The sequence below is a fragment of the Protopterus annectens genome, chromosome 2.part2 (genome assembly GCF_019279795.1).
Source record: "Protopterus annectens isolate FY-2018-M chromosome 2.part2, PAN1.0, whole genome shotgun sequence".
Taxonomy (NCBI): domain Eukaryota; kingdom Metazoa; phylum Chordata; order Ceratodontiformes; family Protopteridae; genus Protopterus; species Protopterus annectens.
This window is the reverse complement of record NC_056730.1, coordinates 232,066,628-232,087,591: the sequence shown is the minus strand read 5'-3', so window position 1 is coordinate 232,087,591 and position 20,964 is coordinate 232,066,628.

The following is a 20,964-nucleotide window of genomic DNA, read 5'->3' as shown; positions in this document are numbered from 1 at the left end:
GTGTATGACTGCCTTGTGGATATGCATTCAGGCCTCTAATGTCTTATGTGATACACCTGGGACTCCACAATACCTATAGATATGTGGATACCAAGGGACACGACATAACATGAGGCTGTATGTACACATTGATACCCAACATACATGTTGAGGGCTACCACCTGTGTGGTACTGATGGGATAGTATGTATAGTACATGAGGATGACTATGCCATAGTCGGCTTACTGCTATACAGCATGTATCAGACAACAGGTATCTGTCTGTATGATACCCTTGTATAGGATATGCATCCCATCCAGGGAATGCATTGTAGACCAATCCATGCATTTCCAAATTTGGATGGACATATCCCTAGTGTGTCTGCATGTACCTAAGGGGGCTATATGACAAAAGGTGCGGTCACAGGAATGGGTGGCGGTCATTACCACTGGTTAGTGTTATAGTGTAGCACCGGAAGGATCCAATTGTTACTGGGTTCCCTACTACTGTGTGTCATTTGTCAGGACGTCATCCAATGATTGCTTAGAGTTATGCTGTTGAGGTTGTGTATACTACCAGACCACAAATCATTGACAGATATTAACGGTATCACCCACAGCATAGTGTCAACCCATGTCATACAAACGTCTACCCATGTTAGTACATAACTGTAGTAGAATGCATACTGGCCATTGAAGGATACTACGAGATGTTAAGAATGTGTACAACAGGATATGCCACACGTCCCATGTGTCCACTATGCACGTACATCCAGACAGTGCACACCCACCATGTTCATAGATGTTCACACTTGCTAATCTGTACTGCACACATCACACACGCACTGTCCACTCACTAACACATGCTGGCAACACATTACACTTCAGCCAAGTGGCACATGGGTGGGCAATACATGCTCAGACCTAACAGTGGTGTAAACAATGCTACAGTGACAATCAGAGCTTTGATGCATAATGTCTGCTCAGATATACCTACAAGGATGTCGTTACACTTCCTTGTTGACAACTTGCTATTATTTCTGCACTGCTATAGTGTTACCCTGTGCATCAGCACCAGCACCATGTTAGCCTGTCCCTCCGTCAATGATGCAGATGACAGGAGGCGACACAGGTATCATCATATGCACAGGGCATTTTGTTGTTTGCCAGAGCCTGACACTGACCCATCCAATCGACATGTTTGTGTGTGTGTGTGTGTGTGTGTGTGTGTGTGTTTGTCTTTGTGTGAGGGACAACAGTACAGCATGGGCCAATGTTGATGTAATGTGTGTGTATGTGTGAGCCCTAGTTGTTTGGCTAATGTGTGGGTGTCTGCATGCACACAGCTCCACCATGTGGCTGCCATATACAGTAGTTTGTGGGACAGCCACAGACTGTACCTGCTAGGCTGTACAGATCACTGTCTCTGGCCACGGACACAGTACCTGTGCCTAGCAGGGGTGTTACGGACAATATCGGGTACCAACACTGACTGGATACTGTCATCAGAGGCAGAGGTATGACAACTGGACCCATGTCCCTGCTGAGATTGGCCAGAGCCATGTGCACATGGTCCACTGAGACGGTCAATGGGCAGGCCAGCCCCTGGTACTGCCACTACAGGAGTGGCTGTGAACTGTGGGCCGTCCGCGACCACTGCCAGCTGTTGCTGTTGCTAGCATATGTCCACGTCGACATCGCAACCGTCCCACACGGTCCTGGCTCATGGAAGACATGTTGTGGAGGGCATCTAATGTCTCCCCCCAATGTCTATCAATGACCTCGGTGTAAGTCCGGATGGCACCAGCAAGGTCACGGATGCTGTCATTGATAGCAGTGTAATGTGCCCTCTGCTCCCTAAGTCCCTGCCTGGTGTACTGTTCCATATGTGCCTGAGCCTGCATTACAGCCCAGAACATACTGGTCATCGTAAGACCTGTGAGGGCATGCCTGCCAGGGGCAATACGACCAGTGGTGCTCCCCCTAGAACCCCTGGACCTCTGCCTATGTGGTAGCATTCCGGGTCTATGGCTATGGCTGCTGTGAGGGGATGCAAGTGCCATGGGTACCACACTCTCCTGGTCAATGCCAACTGTATGCTGTCCCTCGCCTATGGCCATTGGTGGTGAGGGATGTATTAACAGTTGGAGTGTGCACATAGATGGGGTTGAACGCTGTGTACTGTCGACTGGCGGACCAACGACAGACCCTGTCAAATCTTCCTGTGCCAAAATACATGTGTCATCATCACCACTATTCGTGGCAGTGGCTTCAGGTTGCCTGCTGCTTTCGCCAACCCATAACTCAGCACCTGTGAGAGGAAGACAGGAAACACACTTTATGGTATGCACATGCACACATGCACACAGCACACATGCACACATGCACACATGAACACATGCAGATATGCACACATGCACACATGCACACATGGACACATGCACACATGAACACATGCACACATGCACACATGAACACTAATACACACCTCACTACAGCACATACACACACATACCAGCAATCCAACACATACTCTATAGTGGATGAAGGTGGGTGTCAGTATCACAAGGTAGACAGTCACCACACACATGTCAGCATGCAGAATATGTGTTGCACAAGACCATGCAGTGCAAGTGTAGATGCCCATATTAAGTGGCAGTATACATGGCTTTGATGCAACTGTGTAGTTGTTCAGTGATTGGCTACACCCTGGAACACAATGTGTACATGGAGACAACATTGCTGTGCGGGTATTATCACCTCTGCAATGCCCTGTGCACCATCACTCACAAGTATACATGCCATGGCTGCATGTGTTATCTGTGTGACACATAGATATCCATGTCTGAGTGCAGTGTCTGTGTCCATAGCAGATAATAGTGGGCATGGGTGTAGCACATGCATGCTATGTACACACACAGGATGTGCAGTGCATGTTGACATGAAGGAATCCCAATGCTCGACATGGCCAGTGTACAGTGGTTATGGTGAGTGTGGGACATATTGCAGATATGTGGGTGCCAGACATGGCATGGCATGCTACATGACTGCAACATTAAACACCACACATACCCAATGTGTGTCAAGTGACCTATACACCCACTAGCATTCTAGGACACATATGTGACACTTTGTGTGGATGGTAACTGATGTGCACTTTGTGTATACTCGAATATGTAAGCACACAGACAACATGCTATGCATATTGTGTATAGGTGCATATGTCTGCACACACACAACACTGAGGTGCAAAGCAATGACTGCTATGAGTAGTACTGTGGTCACTGTAACTGGATGGGGTGTAGTACCCTGTGCCATCATCAACATGCATCTTGTGGTCACTCACAGCTACTAATGTGTGCAAGACCACCGCCTAGCATGCTGTACCTGAACTGCAGTGCCGTGGCTATGTTCATAATTACACAGCCACCTTGTACATGGGCGTGGGAGGTGTCCAATAGGGAGCATTGCCTAACATGACTGTGTTATGTGTTGCAGAGTGTTGCACAGCCCCATGATAGGCCTCTACCCCTGAGGTACATCATGTGTGTGTGCATGATGTGGGATACTGATGTCACAACCTTACAGCGGGTGTGTGGTAATGCCAAATGTAGCATGTTTTCGTGTACTGCATATGGCAAACGTCTTCTGTTGTGTACAGCTGTAGCAACTATGCATATCCAATGTGCAGTACAGTGTTCCCACAATTGTGTCTGCTGCACTGTGCATTGCATGTGACTGAGGCAGCTACTGACTTTACTGAGATGACTGTTGTCGCACAGCAAACATGCACAGCATGCATTATGCATAGTTGTGTTACATGTACATGGCCTACACCTCACCAATGACATGCACATTCCATTACCAATATTAAAGTGTTAACACACTCACCAGCATGTATTGTCTGCCCTGCTGTCACACCAGAGGGACCTATAAGAAAATGACACAGTTTGTCAGTGGCCACAACTGTGGCATTGCTACTGTGAGTGTGCTAAATGACAGTGGAACAACAGTCAACAGTCACAGGTGTACGGATACTATTCCAAATATCAGTATTGCACACGTTAGGCAGCACAACTGCTAAACACACAGTACATATCTTCCATATGCATATTCTAACAATACAGATAATGGTAGTCTACAGCTAGGGCATATTACCTGCATGCTCCATGTCATCCTGCTGGGTGGCTCCGGCCTCAATGATGACGCATGTGTGACTCTGTTGCTGCTGTAGGCCAGGAGCCACCATGCTTAGGAGCAGCTCTTCCACTTTGTTGAGGGGGGGATGTATGGCCACCCCACCACCTGTGGCAAGCTGTTGCCTATGGATATCAGATGCATGCCACCGGACATGTCTAATTAAATCACTGCAGTGATGGCGTACCTGCTCATATGTATGGTTATGCATGCCTATGTCATTTACCCGGCAACCAAGGTCTTGCCACAGTGCAGTAAGGTCATGCTGGTGCTGGCTGGCCCTGGAAAAAAGCAAGTTATAGTGCTGCACCAGGCTGTTCAGAATTTCCTGCTCCTCCGCAGCTGAATACGATGGATTACGTTGATGAGCCATAACCCTGGAAGACAATTAAATGATATGTGTGAGCATGTCATGTGGCACACAACATTATGAAGTACAGATATCACTTAACTGCCATATATAGCATCTATCTGTCTATCAGAGAATACGCACATTCAGTACCACATATCATTGCTCAGCCCACAACTGGCTGACAGTGCCTGTAACACTCCATATAACACACCAGTATACATCAGTAGTCGGCACACTCTTTGGGATACAATGCACAACCTCGCCCCTGGGGTATATATCAAGCTAATGCATGAAGAAATATGTCATCCAATGCAATGAATGTCATGTACATTTACAGTATTACCGGTAAACCACCCTAGTCTTTGATGTCATACCCCTACCTAACATATGTGCATGGTTGTTAATATAGCTGGCATACTGCTGTAACAGAGTATACATGTTGCTAGGTACACACACATATCCTGTTACACACATGTCATTGCAGGCATGGTACAGGCATCATTAAACACACATCAGACATACATAAAACACACAGATGTATGCCAACACAGATGAGCATTACCTGTGTACCTTATAGTACTGTGTGCCCCTACTTACAGATACCTATGCCTGTGGTATGTAATCTGTGCAGACTACAGGAAACACACAAGACAGTGTTACCAGGGACTGTGAACATACACCATACTGTGCTGTTTAGGCCTACAGCTTCAGGTAGTACAACAGTTCATATGTGAGCTGGAGTCACCAGCAGTACCACTTACTGAGCATACATGTATTGCTTCAGCCTACATTGGGACACCACAGTCATACACAAGGAACTACGTCACAACATATGCCATCCTACTATGTCTGCATCCCAATAACTGACACATTTTCTCTGGCCTCACACCAAGGACACAAACTACCATGACAGAACACAACCTCACACTAAGCTATCACACCTTTACAAACCTTGCAAACAGTCGCTGTCACACTCACTCCACCTCACATAGCAGTTATTGCACTGAGTACATGTGTGTGTGCATTGTGCATAGGTAGGTAATACACTATTGGCCCTAGGGCCTAGAGCAGCCTAGCCATATGCTACCCTGGCCTTTGACACAAATGTAATGTTATTCCACTTGCTCCTGTCAACTGGATACACAGAGGTGACCCCCAGGGCATATTACCTATCTCCAAAACAATCATCAGGGGTATGTATGACATCTGCTAATGGGGATCCTTGTTTGTTCATGCTGGGTGGTTTAGTCCAGAATATGGCATATTTGTGGATAGGAATCTGTACCTCCAGCATGTGCTGTTTAGTGAGGTGACAAGGATTAGGACCCTAGGTCATGTAGCCCGGAGGGATTGTGAGGTGTTGTCATGGTGGTTGGCCAACTGCTATGTGTGTGACATACCTCTGTATGTCCGGCAGTGGTAACCTCTGGGTGGGCGGTATGCAACGCACTCTAGCTGTGGTTTGTGAGTCAGTCTGTATAGGGCATGTATTTGAGGGCAATATTACTCTTTGTTAGGTATGTCTGTGGCCTTTCCACTTGTTGTAGTTGTCATGTGAGGTATGTACCACATGCGGCATTGTGATGAGTAGAGGGGAACACCGACCTATATTTCCATAGATGACACACCTTTTGTGATGATACATGCCACGTAGACAGATGACATTACTACTGTTGTCACTGTGATTATCAAAGGGGAGCCTACTGTCCACCTGTGTCCCGTGTACCCTTCTGACACCATCAGTGTTAGGCAGGCTACCATTTATGTGGCAGGTACTGCGTAAGGTGTTTTGGAATGGGGTATGGCACTGCATATCAACACTGGTGTTCAGTCCATGCCTTGGACAACAGGCACCTGTTGCAGTAGGTATGACCCCGTGTCTCCCTCACTCTCTCATATATATATATATATATATATATAAATATATATATATATATATATATATATATATATATATATATATATATATATATATATATATACATACATACATATATACATATCTATCCATATCTATCCGTATCTATCCATATCTATCTATATCTATACATATCTATACATATCTATACATATCCATACATATCCATGCATATTCATACATATCTATATATATATATATATCTATATAAATCTACATATATCCATATATATATATATATATATATATATATATATATATATATATATATATATATATATATACATATATATATATATATATATATATATATATATATATATATATATATATATATATATATATATATATCTAAATATATCCATATATATATCTATATATCTATACACACATATATATATGTATATATACATGTATATATACACATACATGTTAACATCCATTGCTGTACATATAGCTGCACATATAGGCACATATACTGCCCACCTTTCATGATGGGGATGTCAATTATGCAACAGTTGTGAGACATACGGTTATGTAATACTATTGCACAATGTTGTGCAGAATGCATTCTGCTGTCCTCAGGCCATATAGCTGTTGCAGGCCTCACTGCCTGTAGCTCAGTCCCACAGTGTTTAACACCACATGACATATACCGGCACTGCTTGCTTTCTGCAATGCCCCACACTACAACCTACATACATCTGTTGTAGGTGTTGTTTTTTTATTTATTTATTTTTTTTTGGTTTTGCTTCCTCTGTGTGTTGCTGTTTGTTTTTAGCGTCTGTCTCCTTCTGCCTGTTTGTGTCTGTCTGTCTCTGTTGCTCGTGCTCTCTCTCTCTCTCTCCCAGTTGTTGCAATGATATTATTGCATGTGTGGACTGCAGATACAGGCTGCTTTTCTAGGTATCTGCACATGTGCATGTGATGGCCTCTGCACCAACTGGTGCCCACCATCTAGTAATTGCATGCAGCCTGCTGTGTGGTAATTGCAGTTCTCACTGTGATTTCAGGACACTGCTATAAAATGATAGGTTACGTAGGCATAGCCCTTTCAGTTCTGCAAGGTGGTGACCATGCTTGTTTGCTGTGGACACTGTTGTCTCAGTCAGAAGGTTGGTATATGTCTCATATCTGAAGCTGGGTTGTAGTCAGTGAAATGCATGTTGTACTGAAACCTGACTGTTGCTTCTTCCAGTACACTCTTCTCAGTGTGTAGGTTTACTCGCACCTCCTAATGCTAACACTGGATACATGGGAGTATGTACTTTCTTTTTGAATTAGAGAATTAACTGGCATACAACAGTAGTTATTGCAATGTATTCCTATGGCTTTCCTATATTCCCTTTACATTCACTCATTATAATGCATGTTACATTTCTTTCAGCACTAAGTTATGGTGTATTTGCTGTGGTGTAGTGGTACTTCATGCAGACTGGTGAGTCCAAGGTCCTGGGTTGAAGACTAATAAGGTATTTTATTTTGCTGCTGAGCAGTATAAGGGCCTTGTCATACAGAGTGACTAAGGCACTTTTAAGCAGTTGTAAGCAGGTTTGCATGGGTTTGTGCACTGCTTAGCAATGCTAAGCTATAGCTTAGCTTATTTTATTTTAGCAATACTAAGCCAAGCTTGGCTTAGCTTATCATATCTTAGCAATGCTAAGCTAAGCGCACACATGCGCACACTGGTGCAAACCCGCTTACTACTGTTTACAAGTGCTCACTCCTGCTAACCCCTGCGCTCATTTCTTTGACAGAAAAGTAAATGGGGAGATAGGAATGTGGTGATAAAGGGTGCACAAAGAGGGGAAGACAGTAGGGAAACCAGCTCGGGATGTACAGGATGGGTGTGGAGAGGGTCCATAGCTGCCCATTTCTTTACCAGCAACAGCTGTGCATATACAATACATTAGGAGGGATATTTGAAACCTTCCACCCCTGAGACAGGGGTGAGGACAACTAAGTGTGCTGTACTACCAATTATGAATATCAGGCACATGCACTGTTTGTGAACTGCTACACTGTCATTAGTACGTTACTCACTTCTGAACAGTTTGTGGTTTGTTTGTGTTGACATTAGCACAGTCTGCTCAGGACAACTGGACATATTTCACTACTGTGTATGCCTACCTACACCCTTGGTTGTGCCTGACTACATGGGTATATAGTACCTTTGGGTAGGGGTGCAGAAGTGCAGAGTGCATTATTTATTATCGTGTGATGTTTATCTTACTGAACATGCAGAGTTGCTGTGTACCTGTAAGTCTATAAAGGCTAGTAGTCTGTCTGAGTAGCTCCCACCTGTGGACATATCCAGATGGTAGACAGAGGTCAGCTAGTATTCTTTGACTGTTCACCACAGCAGTCTTTTCAGCACCTGAACAATGGCATTGTCACAGGTGGTTGCTAGCAGTACATGGCTACATCCTTTGATATTTCTGTGTTGTACTTCTACATAAGGGCATGCTTGCGGGATTCATTCTACAGCTATTTGCAGATTGTGTAACAGCAGACAAGCTGATATGCCTGTGTGTTTCTGACTCTTCCAGGCCTCAGATACTCTCATGTATATATTTGAACAGCCTCAGGGAAAGGTACATATAACTGGGATACACCTGTGATATATTTCAGACATTTTTCAGTTCAGACTTTGGGGGATTCAGAGCATATGTATTACTACACCTTTTCTGATATGCAAGCAGTGTCTACTCTCACTTATTGACATTTGTCATTAAGTGAGATTCCCCACCTTTCTGCCTACTACATTTCACAGGGAGTCAAAGGGGCACAGCTAACATCTGTTTACAAATCAGGGTCATCACTGTAGAGCAGTCACTGTTGGGAGGTCTGGCCTGTGACCTATGCAAATATGCCAGTGTTTATCCTGCTCTGATACTGTGTGGGGTTTATAAGGTGCTACCGTAACATTATTCCCTGCTAGCATGGCTGATTCTCTTTTCACAGTCATGTCATGCAATTCCACAACACCTGCTGGTTAAGGCCCACAGAACAAGATTTGTGTTATGCCATTCCTATTTTCCCTTTACATTCACTCATGGTAATGCATGATATATTGCTTTCAGCACTAAGTTATTGTATATCTGCTGTGGTGTAGTGGTACTTCATGCAGACTGGTGAGACAGAGGTTCTGGGTTCAAGACTGACAAAAGTATTTTATTTTGCTGCTGAGCAGTACAAGGGCCTTGTCATACAGAGTGACTAAGGCACTTTTAAGCAGTTGTAAGCGGGTTTGTGTGGGTCTGCATGATGCTTAGCAATGCCTAGCTAAGCGCACACAAGCTCACACTCACGCACCCCCGCTAACTACTGCTTAAAAGTGCTTACTCCCGCTAACCCCCACGCTAATTTCTTTTAAAGAAAAGAAAATGGGGAGATAGGAAAGTGGTGAAAAAGGGGGCACAGAGAGGGAAAGACAGTAGGGAAACCAGCTTGGGATGTGCAGGATGGGTGTAGGGAAGGTCCATAGCTGCCCATTTATTTACCAGTAACAGCTGTGCATATGTTTGAAATTGGTGTGAAATTTTAAACCTTCCACCCCTGAGAGAGGGGTGAGGACAACAAAATATGTTGTACTGTCAATTAGAATTATCAGTTTACATGTCCAGCGGACAGGTGTGCGAATTGGGCAGCTATGTATGGGATGTAATTTTTTTGTGGGAACAGATTGCCCTTTTTTTATTTTTTTTTTCAGGTGATTGTGGAATGTGAGGTAGAGGAAGTAGGTATATTTGTGGAGGTAGTTTGGGGAGGTAAACAGACAAGACAAACAAGACACATAAAGGGGCGTAGAATGACACATGGGGTGGGTGAACACAATTGATGGGGAAGGATGTTTGGAAATCGCAAGCCCATGAGCCCACAGATGGTAACAGTGGAACTGAGATCCCCACCCATGGGCAGTCACCACTGCACCTTCACAGCCCCGAGGGTGGCTGTGCTGAGGGCTGTGTAGGACGGGCAGGCTCACCTGAGAGATGCGCCACTCTCGCCTCGAGCTGGCGTAGGGGATCAGCGACTGAACGCTGGATCTCCCTACGCACCACAGCCCAGACCCTAGCAAGGGTGACAGATGGCCCTCTTCCATCCACGCTTGCACGGGGGGGGATGAGCCCCATCCCCTGCAGTGCTTCCACCTGAAGGTGGCACAGGACCAACAGAGGAGGGGAGCCCGGGCTGGGCACCAGAGCCGCTGGTGCCAGGTGCACTCGCCAACTGAGGAGGGACAGGTGTGTCCTCTGGGACCGGCCTTCCCATACATTCTGTGATTAGGTGTGTTTAATTACAACATAAACAACTGCATTCCAGATTAGTTGTAACAGCATGCAGTAATATTCCCATTAACCCAACACACCAAGGTTCCAACATTTGAACAGCAAGCATAACACATGCATATATTGAACAACAGTGGATATTCCAACAGCATGCAGGGATGTTTGGTAGCAACAGGCCACCATGAATGTGGTGTTTGAACAGGGCACATGCATCAACATCAATGCAAATATGTATAAAACAATAGGACATATGTCCCAACAAATATTTAAGGTTACATATACCCATTGAGGTGTGGAATTGCATGGTTTATACACATACTGTAGGGTGTAGAAAAAACCTTGGTTAACATCTTATAATGACCTTTTAGTCTACACTACATTCCCAGTGACTGCAAGTGTATATCCCCTACCTGTATTATTATACTTGCCACCATACATTAGGTTGTGTCATGGGTTTGGCTAGTTCAATATATGCCTGACCTATATCTGACATACTAACTGTCCAGGATGCAGATGTTACTGCTACATATTTCTTGTTTTCATTTATATTTCTTTATCTGCATATCTGGGATGTTTTCACATGACATTTTCACTTCGATTTGTACAGAACCCTGCATTTCTTGACTCACACTCACATTTCTGGTGAATAATTACATGCTACATGTGTGCCAGGTTTCCTTATTCATGCCAGCCAGTAACTGACTGTTGTGGACTGTATATATGTTTCACAGCTACTAGCACTTCCATCACCCACTGCATAACTCTGGGTTGCCAGCACATTTTCAAACAGTACTGTTTGTATAATGTAAGGGTACAACAACATTTCAGACTCTGTGACACAGTCACACTCTGTGTTGTGGACCTTTATTAATGACATTGCACACTTTTCCACAGGCTCACTCCTTTATTTGCTTTAACGGTGTTTATGGCAGACATGTTCAAGATATATTATACCTTTATTAATAGGTTAGAATAATCTTTTTTCAGGCTCACTCACTTATGTTATATGACAGTGCCTGCAGAGATATTATTCCAGACATATGTTACCTTTCTTAATGGGTTACTACACTCTTTTTCTGCCTCTCTGACGTTTGTATCTGACAGTACATAGAGAGGACTTGTTCAGGCAATTCTATGGCTGTTTTATTGGACTACAACACTTTCTTTCATGCTCTCTCCCATATTTTATATAACAATACATGCAGAATAATCACTAACCTGACTGGTGGCACAGCCTTAGCAGCCTATCAGCATAGGCTTGCTGATTCGTAGCACGGTCACCTGCAGCTGTAAAGTAAATGAAGGGATATTGAGACTATGAACCTATGAACCATACCTATCCATTATACATTCTCCATTATCAGTTCTTGCATACTGCATTCCATGGCTACATACTCAGTTGTGGGGCATTCTGCATCCCATGGGCCTCCTGTATTCACTGGTTCAGGTGGTCCTGCTTTCATCTCTTCATGTCTACATGGTGGTGATGGACCTGCTCACCAGTCTGAGGAACGCCTGTGGCACTGGTGAGGTCACGAGCTAACTGGTTCCAAGCCTCTGCCTTGTACTTCGTCCCTTGGATCTGGCCCTGCAGGAGTCTTGACCCGTGATGGTGGACAAAGAGCCAAACCATGTATTTGGACTCCTTGATGCCCCAACATAGCGCTCGGAAGTGTGAACCCTGTCCTGCACCTGCCATTCTGACTGCAAATGTGAGCTACAATCAGTTATGGTGAGTATTCCTGCCTATTGGGCTTAAATATGCCACATTTCCAGCACTTTTTTGTGATTGGCCATTTTGTAAAATTCTCAGCTGACTGCAGACCTGCTTAGTAATGGTTAAACTACCATTTGTAAGTTTATAAATGTTAATAGTGGCTGCTTCCCCTATGTTGTCATGGCTTAGTGGTTCTGTACTTTGATTATGATGCACAGGACTTCGAACCTTGTCATTCTTTTATTTTAATACTGTCTAGACAGGCTAGGGAGTGTGGCTGTGTTTAAGCAACTTAGCTCTACGTTGCTCCATGGTGCCCTGGTTGGCATGGCGCACACATCCACACAAACACATTGCACTGGGTAAAGTGCTTTTAAGCTTTGGGCAACTCTATTGCGCTGGGTAAAGCACTATTAAACTATGGGCAACTCTGTTTAGCTGGGTAAAGTGCTTTTAAACTATGTGCAATTCTGTTTAGCTGGGTAAAGTGCTATTAAACTATGGGCACCTGTGTTTAGCTGTGTAAAGCGTTGCTTAACAGCAGGCTATTAAACATCTGGGTCCTTTAAAAATATTTCGTTTGTTCACTGATACATTGGCCATGTCACTGCTTTTAATAAAATTTTAATCGTATATGTCTGGTATTATTTCAAATACTGATTTAAAACATAAATAAGAAGGGAAGTGGTGGGACTCGAACCATGAATGCCTTCTTTTTGTGCATACGCTCTACCATTACGCTATTGCAATTTGGTGTGATTTGCATAAACATTCTTTCTTATGCTCTTCCATGTCACAATTGCTAACTCTAGCTAAGCAATGGGCACACCCGCAGACACACACGCAAATACGGGCAGCTATATCGCGGATTTAAAAAAATAATAATATAATTATTTACTTTATATAAGTGTGATGGGGGTTTACAGTATCAGGGAGTGTGGTGTTGGGTGGAAGTACATTTGAGCGAACTCGCTCTTGTGTGTTGACATTATGCTTTTTAAAACCTTGCAGGGGTGTGCACATTTAGACTGCTCGGCAGTGGGACACGCCCCCTGCTTTCCTACTCAGTCCGTGTAAGAGTTACAGCTGAGTCAGCGTGCCCTCATGAATATTCATGGCACGCTGACATCAAACCGTTCAACTGCAGCCTCCGAGTAAGACTTATTAAGTCTTACACGGAGGATTAGTGAATCCGGGGGATTGACTTTTTCTCCAAATTCACTGAAAAGTAGAGATTAAAATAGTTGGCTTAAAAAAGAAGAAAACAAGCATATGATACTTCCTTGAGAACTGTAGACATAAGAAGTGATTATACTATCTGGCATAAGAACACACAGTTCCCTTACTGCAAGACTGAGGGTTTGCCCATATGTAAAACATAGTCTTCAAGGAAATGTTTGTGCATAGTTTTCTGATGCCATTCTTGTGCAATCATGCCAAATGTGAGGTAAGATTTTCTAGACTATTGCATTATCAATATACATTTTTACCTATCCTGGTCTATTATATAGAGAACAGGATCTAAAAAAAAATCAACCACTTTAGTCTGGCTGGAGTTATTCGATTATTAATGCAAACACAAAGATAAAACACTAAAAATACCAATGATATATTTCTTTTATCTAATATGTTTATATAACCACTTACCTTTAGCAGTTTGCAATAGTCTGTCTCTCCCTCTATAGTGTAGCCATTTTGTCAGATAACTCAATGAATTTGCAATTCATGTGATATATTTCTAGAAAAAAATGTTTGGTCAAGCTTGGCAAAAGTTTTTGTACTGTTCATTTATAAAATGTATTTCTTCATAAGATATTCAATTTTATTTTTCACCATATGATATAGCATAGTTCTGTAATGGATTTTATGGGTGCTAGTTTATTGTTGAGTCTATAATTAATTTTTTAACAGGTGACTGACAGTCATTTTTTTGATTTTTATCTAACTTTACTCATTTCTGTTGAAATGGAAGAGAACTTGCTTGGGTGTCTTGGTTAAGTGTTGTTTAAGAGGGTGTGTTTTTGCAAATATGGGTTGTCTATTATTGTGGTGGGTTTGCCCGTTTTCTTAAGTTCATTACCATGCGCACTGGTAAACAAGGTACATAACCCCAGCACAGGAGCAGTGGAAGGCTTTGTCTGAGAATAGAAAGAAAATCTTCACTAGAAGTGATTACGTTACATAAGATTACTTATAGACATTAAACTTTCCGCATACTACTATTAGCTTTGTGCAGTACTTGAAAACTCACTCTAAATAAGTAACTTAGCAAATGCAGATATGAGAGGCAAGCTTGTATTTAATGTGACAGATACAAACTCTGAATTTGACAAGTTTTAATAGCTGAAGAATGCCAAAGCTATAATTTAAGCATTACTTAAGTATGCCACTTGAATGTGTAGGCTGTCATAGTTTCATGTATAAGAAAAGGCTGTGTCATAAAAAAGACTGACATTACCTTTGTGAATAAAAAGATGCCATTTTAGAGATCTCCTACAAGTGCATGTTTGCCATTAGCTAATGGTTGACTTGCTCACTCCCACTTCCTCAAAATGTCAAGTTTCTGACCTCTTAGTAGTTTGACCTTATTAACTTCATGCATAGCCCACACATAACCCTATTTCTAGCTGCAGAAATATCACTTGTTCCTTAACTTTAATTTCAAACCTCAGCGCCTGACCCTAATCGTAAAATTCCTAGTCTCTCCCTGACCCTAATCACAAACCCTACACCATAAACCTAGATTCCATGTTTACTTACTAAATCTAAATTCTCTAGTTACTCCAGAATCCTTAAACTCCACTTGCTATCTAACTCTAAACCTAATCCCAAACCCATTACTTATCACTAACCATCAAATTTCCTGTTGCTCTCTCCATATATTCATAGACCTCACCCCTTAAACCTAAATTGTCAGGTCATTCACTAAGTCTAAATTACCCAATTGCTTCCTAAACTTATATTCCTCAATTGCTCCCTAAACATAACTTGCCTACTTACTCATTCTGTAGGCCTAAAACTCCTTCGTGCTCCCTAACCATAATTCCAAACATCACATTCTAAATCTAACCCCAAATACCCCACTCATCCCCTAAACCTAACTGATAAAGTCCTACTCCAGCATCACAACTGCTGCACTTATCTTGCTCGATCTTGGCTATTTGTTCAAGTGGCAGCACTACTCCCATCTCATGGCTTCTGCATCTTGTGTGAACATGCAGTCAAGTTTGAGTACAAGTAGCAAGCCAAGTGAGTTATCTGACTTGAGTAATTGGCTGTCAGACTTGTGGTCAGGTGGGATTTAAGCATTTGAGGTAAAGTAGACTCACCATTGTAATACTATGCAAAGTGTTACAACTGACATAGTTGGTAGTGTACATTTTATTTTGAAAACACAACTTTTTCCTTATGAAGTTTTTAATAATGTTGCCATAATGTTGCAAGGGTCTATATTATGATATTGCATGCTCAGAAGAGTGAACGACACATAATCGACCCCATGTAAGCAAAAGCTTACAACGTCAAAACCTCAGAACAGCTTCACCCCCACAACCCCCTACTTAAATATACCAACTCCAAGATCACACTACAGTGCCAAAAACAGCAAAGTAGTGAAAGCGGCCAAGCAAATTCTTTTCCAGGGAATGAATTAACTGAAAAGCCACCACTCGTTTGCCTTTTCGCATTTTTCAATTCAACAAAGATGCATTTGACAACTTGTGTCTGCGACAGCGTAATAGGGAGCCATGTTGCAATATATACCATTCTCGATATGCCAGCTTTAATATGAATACAATATTTTATCTAAGCAAAATCAAGATCTTATATTATTTCATCAAAACAATCTATTATAATCATTGTGAAGTAAAACTTAATATTAATAAGCATTTTTGATGTGATGGCACAAGTAGTCTGATCTTTTTTCTTTAGTTACATCTGTTCAGTTGTTTCAATGAGAAGTGTATAGTGGAGACAACAAACAAAGCATATACCAATTAGGGACTGGGGACACACGTAGACAATAATCTATCCTTTCACCATCGTTTGTCTATAGTAGTGAGGAAATCATTCTATGTTATGCAATTTATATACAAAGATATAGCATATTGGTTCAGGGAGGTCACTGAGCTACTCTGTTCAGTACTTATCAGACCTATCATTTTGTGCATTGCACCTTTAGGTATACACTTAAACAGGCATATCAAATAAATGGAAAATCCACAGAGGTTTCTCACTAAAAGAATGCAGGGCATAATTAATATGTCCTGTCATGACCTCTTTAAAATGCTATCTTGTTTCCTGTTTCTCACTGGCTGTCTAGGGAAGATCCATGGATAGTAGCAAAGCATCTTTGGATACAGTCTAATGGACTTCCTTCATATCTGTAAAACAAACAGCACTAGAATTGCCCATTCTAGAAACTTAAACTTTTACCTGTCATATAAATAGGATATGCTAGAGAGACAGGTATGTATGCCAACACTACCCCATTCTCTGGAACAGGCTCCCCATCCATGTGAATCAGAGTTCCTCACTAACCCAATTCAATAATGACTTGGACTGCTGAATGATCAACTGAAAATACACCCCTGGTTTGGCATCTATGTCTGTAATGGACACAGGCAGCCTGTAAATGCTTCAACTCCTACTCCCTGGATGCAAATGTTACATCTCCCAAAACCTGGTTAAACTACCAAGGGTACTAGAACTTGCTAGAGATTTGGGATGCTTCACTAGGCTTAAACAGGCCCCAGTGGTGATTATCCTATTGCATATATATGAATCTATAAGCCTATGAACTTGTATTTCCTTATGACAGCCACAGTAGTATTTCTATAGCTTAAACAGGAGTATCTCTATTTTAATATATGTTTACATCCTTGTATTGTCAGTCTATGTTGTCCACATTTGATAGAGTTGTCTTAGGATGCATTTAATGATAACATATTAGGTATTTTTTATTTATTTAAATTCAACAGTAAACAATTTTACTGGATAATTCATACCAAAGTTTCAGGCACTAATACTTTAAAGTAAATATGTTATATAACAAATTAATAAAATCTCTGTGTTAGTTGCACTGTTTAATATCTAGAAACTAATATCTGAACAAAAACTGAAAATAGCATCAAGCATCTCAACCCTGCATGCTTAACTTCTTTATAACATGAAAATACTGTCACAAAAGTAAATTCTGAATATTATTTACCCCTTCAAATGTACTATTTCAAAACATTAGTATATAAAAAGAAAGCATGTACAAGAATTATTATAGATGATTGCTCTAAAAGCTGAGTAGGTGGGAAACAGACATAATCATTCAATAATGGGATAAAAATCTTTTTGCCTCCATTTGACTGCATTTCATGGTACCTGCTCCCTTTGTTTATTCCTTTAGGGAACCTTAGCAACACTTCAATTAAACATGACAGGTTACACATTTTCAAAAAAATTGCAATACTACAAAAATCAATGAACTAAATGGCCGGACAGATTTTAATAAGATTATTAAAAGAGTAAAAACATTTATGTTCCTGGCATATGACAGTAATTAAGGTCCCTGCCATCGACAGTAAACATAACATGCATGGATTCAACATTAGTTTTTTGAGCAATATTTGAGTATCCCCCGGATTCTCCATAGCTTGCACAGAGTGCAAGATTGTGCAGGAGCTCAAGCAGGCAATATGTCTGCCGTTCAATCTAGGAACAGCCTGCAGGGGCATGCATGAGCGCTCCTGCACTAATCTTGCACGGACTAAGCCCTGGTATGCAAATCACACCACTTTCAGGAGAAATGTATGCAAATGAGGTGATTTTGCAATCCAGGAAGCTTGCAACAGTCCGTGCAGGACTAGTGCTATCTGCAGAAATGTACTCGGTTAGTAACCGAGTACATTTCTTTAAACTCCAAAACGGAGCTGTGACAGTCTCAAATAATGGCTGCATATCATGTAGTACGCATGCCAATTGCCAAGTATAAGGCCGAACAAACAAAAAAAATTAGAAAAATCAACTTTTATTTTTTATTAGCCGATCATGACTGTTTAAGCGTAGGGCAGCGGCACGCAAACGGGATCGGTGGAAAATAATAAAATAAACCTAAAATTAGCAGTCTAACTAAAATCACTATTTTGCCATGCAAGTCAATGGCAGGCAGAAGACAACCTGGCCAGTGTGTAGTGGTTGCTAAGGAGGGAGGCTCAGTTTGAGACATGTAGCTATGCATTAGCAGGCAATCCTATGCAAATGAGGGGAAGGATAGCGAATCCCAGTTTTCCCCAACATGTGAGTCAGGTCCAAACAGTGTAACAGTAGGAATAGCTTGGTGCAAGCCTAAGAGGTAGGTGACATCATGGGGGGGTGTCAGGCATACTGTAAGTGGATTGGAGCACTACCGTTCAGGATTGCTCTTAGCTTAGCACAGCTAAGCTAGAGGGTGTGTCTAAACCTGCTTAGCACTCTTTACAAAGCCTAAACGGGTATCTGCACCACAAATCCAGGATTTACAGGAAGAAAAAAGAAGTTAAACCAGGAAACAGCAGCAGTGTGCACATTTGAGCACTCTGTTTGCACGGTGCAGACACGGGCTTAAACAGGAAGGCAATGGGAAGGGAAAACAGCAGTAGGAAGGTAATCAAGGAGAACTAGCTTAGCTGGCAGGTGAAATGTATCAGAATCAGCCAATTACACAGGCAGCAGACCAGCTCAGCCCAGGACACTACTATAAACTATGCAAACACCTTCCCCTCTGGTTTTTCCCACACTCTACATCACTAGTGTAAACAAGCGGGGAACTTATAACACGCAGTACAGCAAAATGATAGGGGCTGCAATAGCTATCAACAACAACTTGTGAAAGAGGATGAGGGTGGTGAGGATATGAATGCTGTCCACCAACCCACAGTGAGGAGACAGAGAAGAGTGTACAGACCCAGGGTAACCTACCAGGGGCTACATGAGCTGGAGATAGTGGACCGCTATAGGGTGGACAGGGACCTCCTACAGCAAACTGTTGAGCTGTGCTGGCCACGCCTCACACACAGAACTAACAGAGGGGAACCCATCCCAGTGGATACCAAGGTATATGCAGGCCTAAGTATACTAGCTACAGGTATCTTCCAAAGGCCAACTGGGGATATGATCGGGATTTCACAGGCATCAGCATCCAGGGTACTCCACCAGTTCCTGGATGCCATGTCAGCACATGCCAGTGAGCACGTATATTTCCCCAACTCCCGTGAGGCATTGGACAACAATATGCAACTGTTTCACCAAATAGCAGAATATCCCGAGATGGTGGGTGCTATAGACTACACACACATATGCATCAAAGCACCACCTGCTGAGAGGGTTTAGGTCTACATCAACTACAAGGGCTTCCCCTCCATCAACTGCAAGGTCGTGTGCGATGCCCAGGGCATAATAAGGAATGTATGTGCTGGCTGCCATGGAAGCTATCATGATTCCCACATCTGGCATCTGACACAGCTGTACCAGAGATTTGCCAGTGGGGACATCCCTGCTGGACACCTAATGGGGGATGCTCGATACACACTGGAGCCGTGGCTGATGACACCCATCAAAAATGCACACACACATGAACAAGAACTCCATAATGAGGCACACGCACAGACCAGAATTATAATAGAGCATGTGTTTGGTATGCTCAAGTCACGGTTCCGGTGCCTGGACACATCTGGTGGAGCCTTGCAGTACTCACTAGCTGTGTCTACCCAAATTGTCATTATATTTGCCATGCTACACAATATGATCCTGCGGAAACAGCTGCAGCAGGAACAGCACGGGGCAGGGCCACACAGCCCCCCACCATTGCCAATGCCTGCACAGGCACAGAGTGACTCAGAGGAGGAACAACCTGAGCCTGCCCCAGTAGGCAGAAGGAGGCATGCCCAGTATGCCCTGGCCTTGGCATAGCACATACACTGACACAGGAGGGACCCAGGGAATAACACCGTTCTCTGACTCTCACATACAATAAAAGGGATGTCAAACATTACACTACCTGTGCCTAACCATGTGTAGGGAGTGTATTATGTGCATCTGACATAGGCAGCCCTGCAGCACCACCCTCAATACTGGGACACCCACAAGGTAAGTGACCCACACATACCAGTCGGGGGGGGGGTCACATACCCAACAACAGTCACAGCCAGCAGAACAGGTGTAGACAAACACAAACAAAGGTGGTGCTATGGCCTCTGAATGAGGCCCGTGGGTAACCTTCCCCCAGGCCTACACAGACAGACTACAGGAGGTCAGGCAGTGGGATGTCAGTTCTGAAAGGTAGGAAGTCCGAAATTAATATGTAGGTAATTAAAAGCTAAGATCTGTAGTACACTGGTATGCCACTAGTCAGTACGATAGGTAAGACAACAGACTGAAATGGAGTACCCGACATACCAGTACAGTCCTAGCAAATGTGTACAAGTGTCAGGTGTGCCCCCCTAATCCTATGTAGAAATGTAGTCACAGTCACGTGTGCCCCC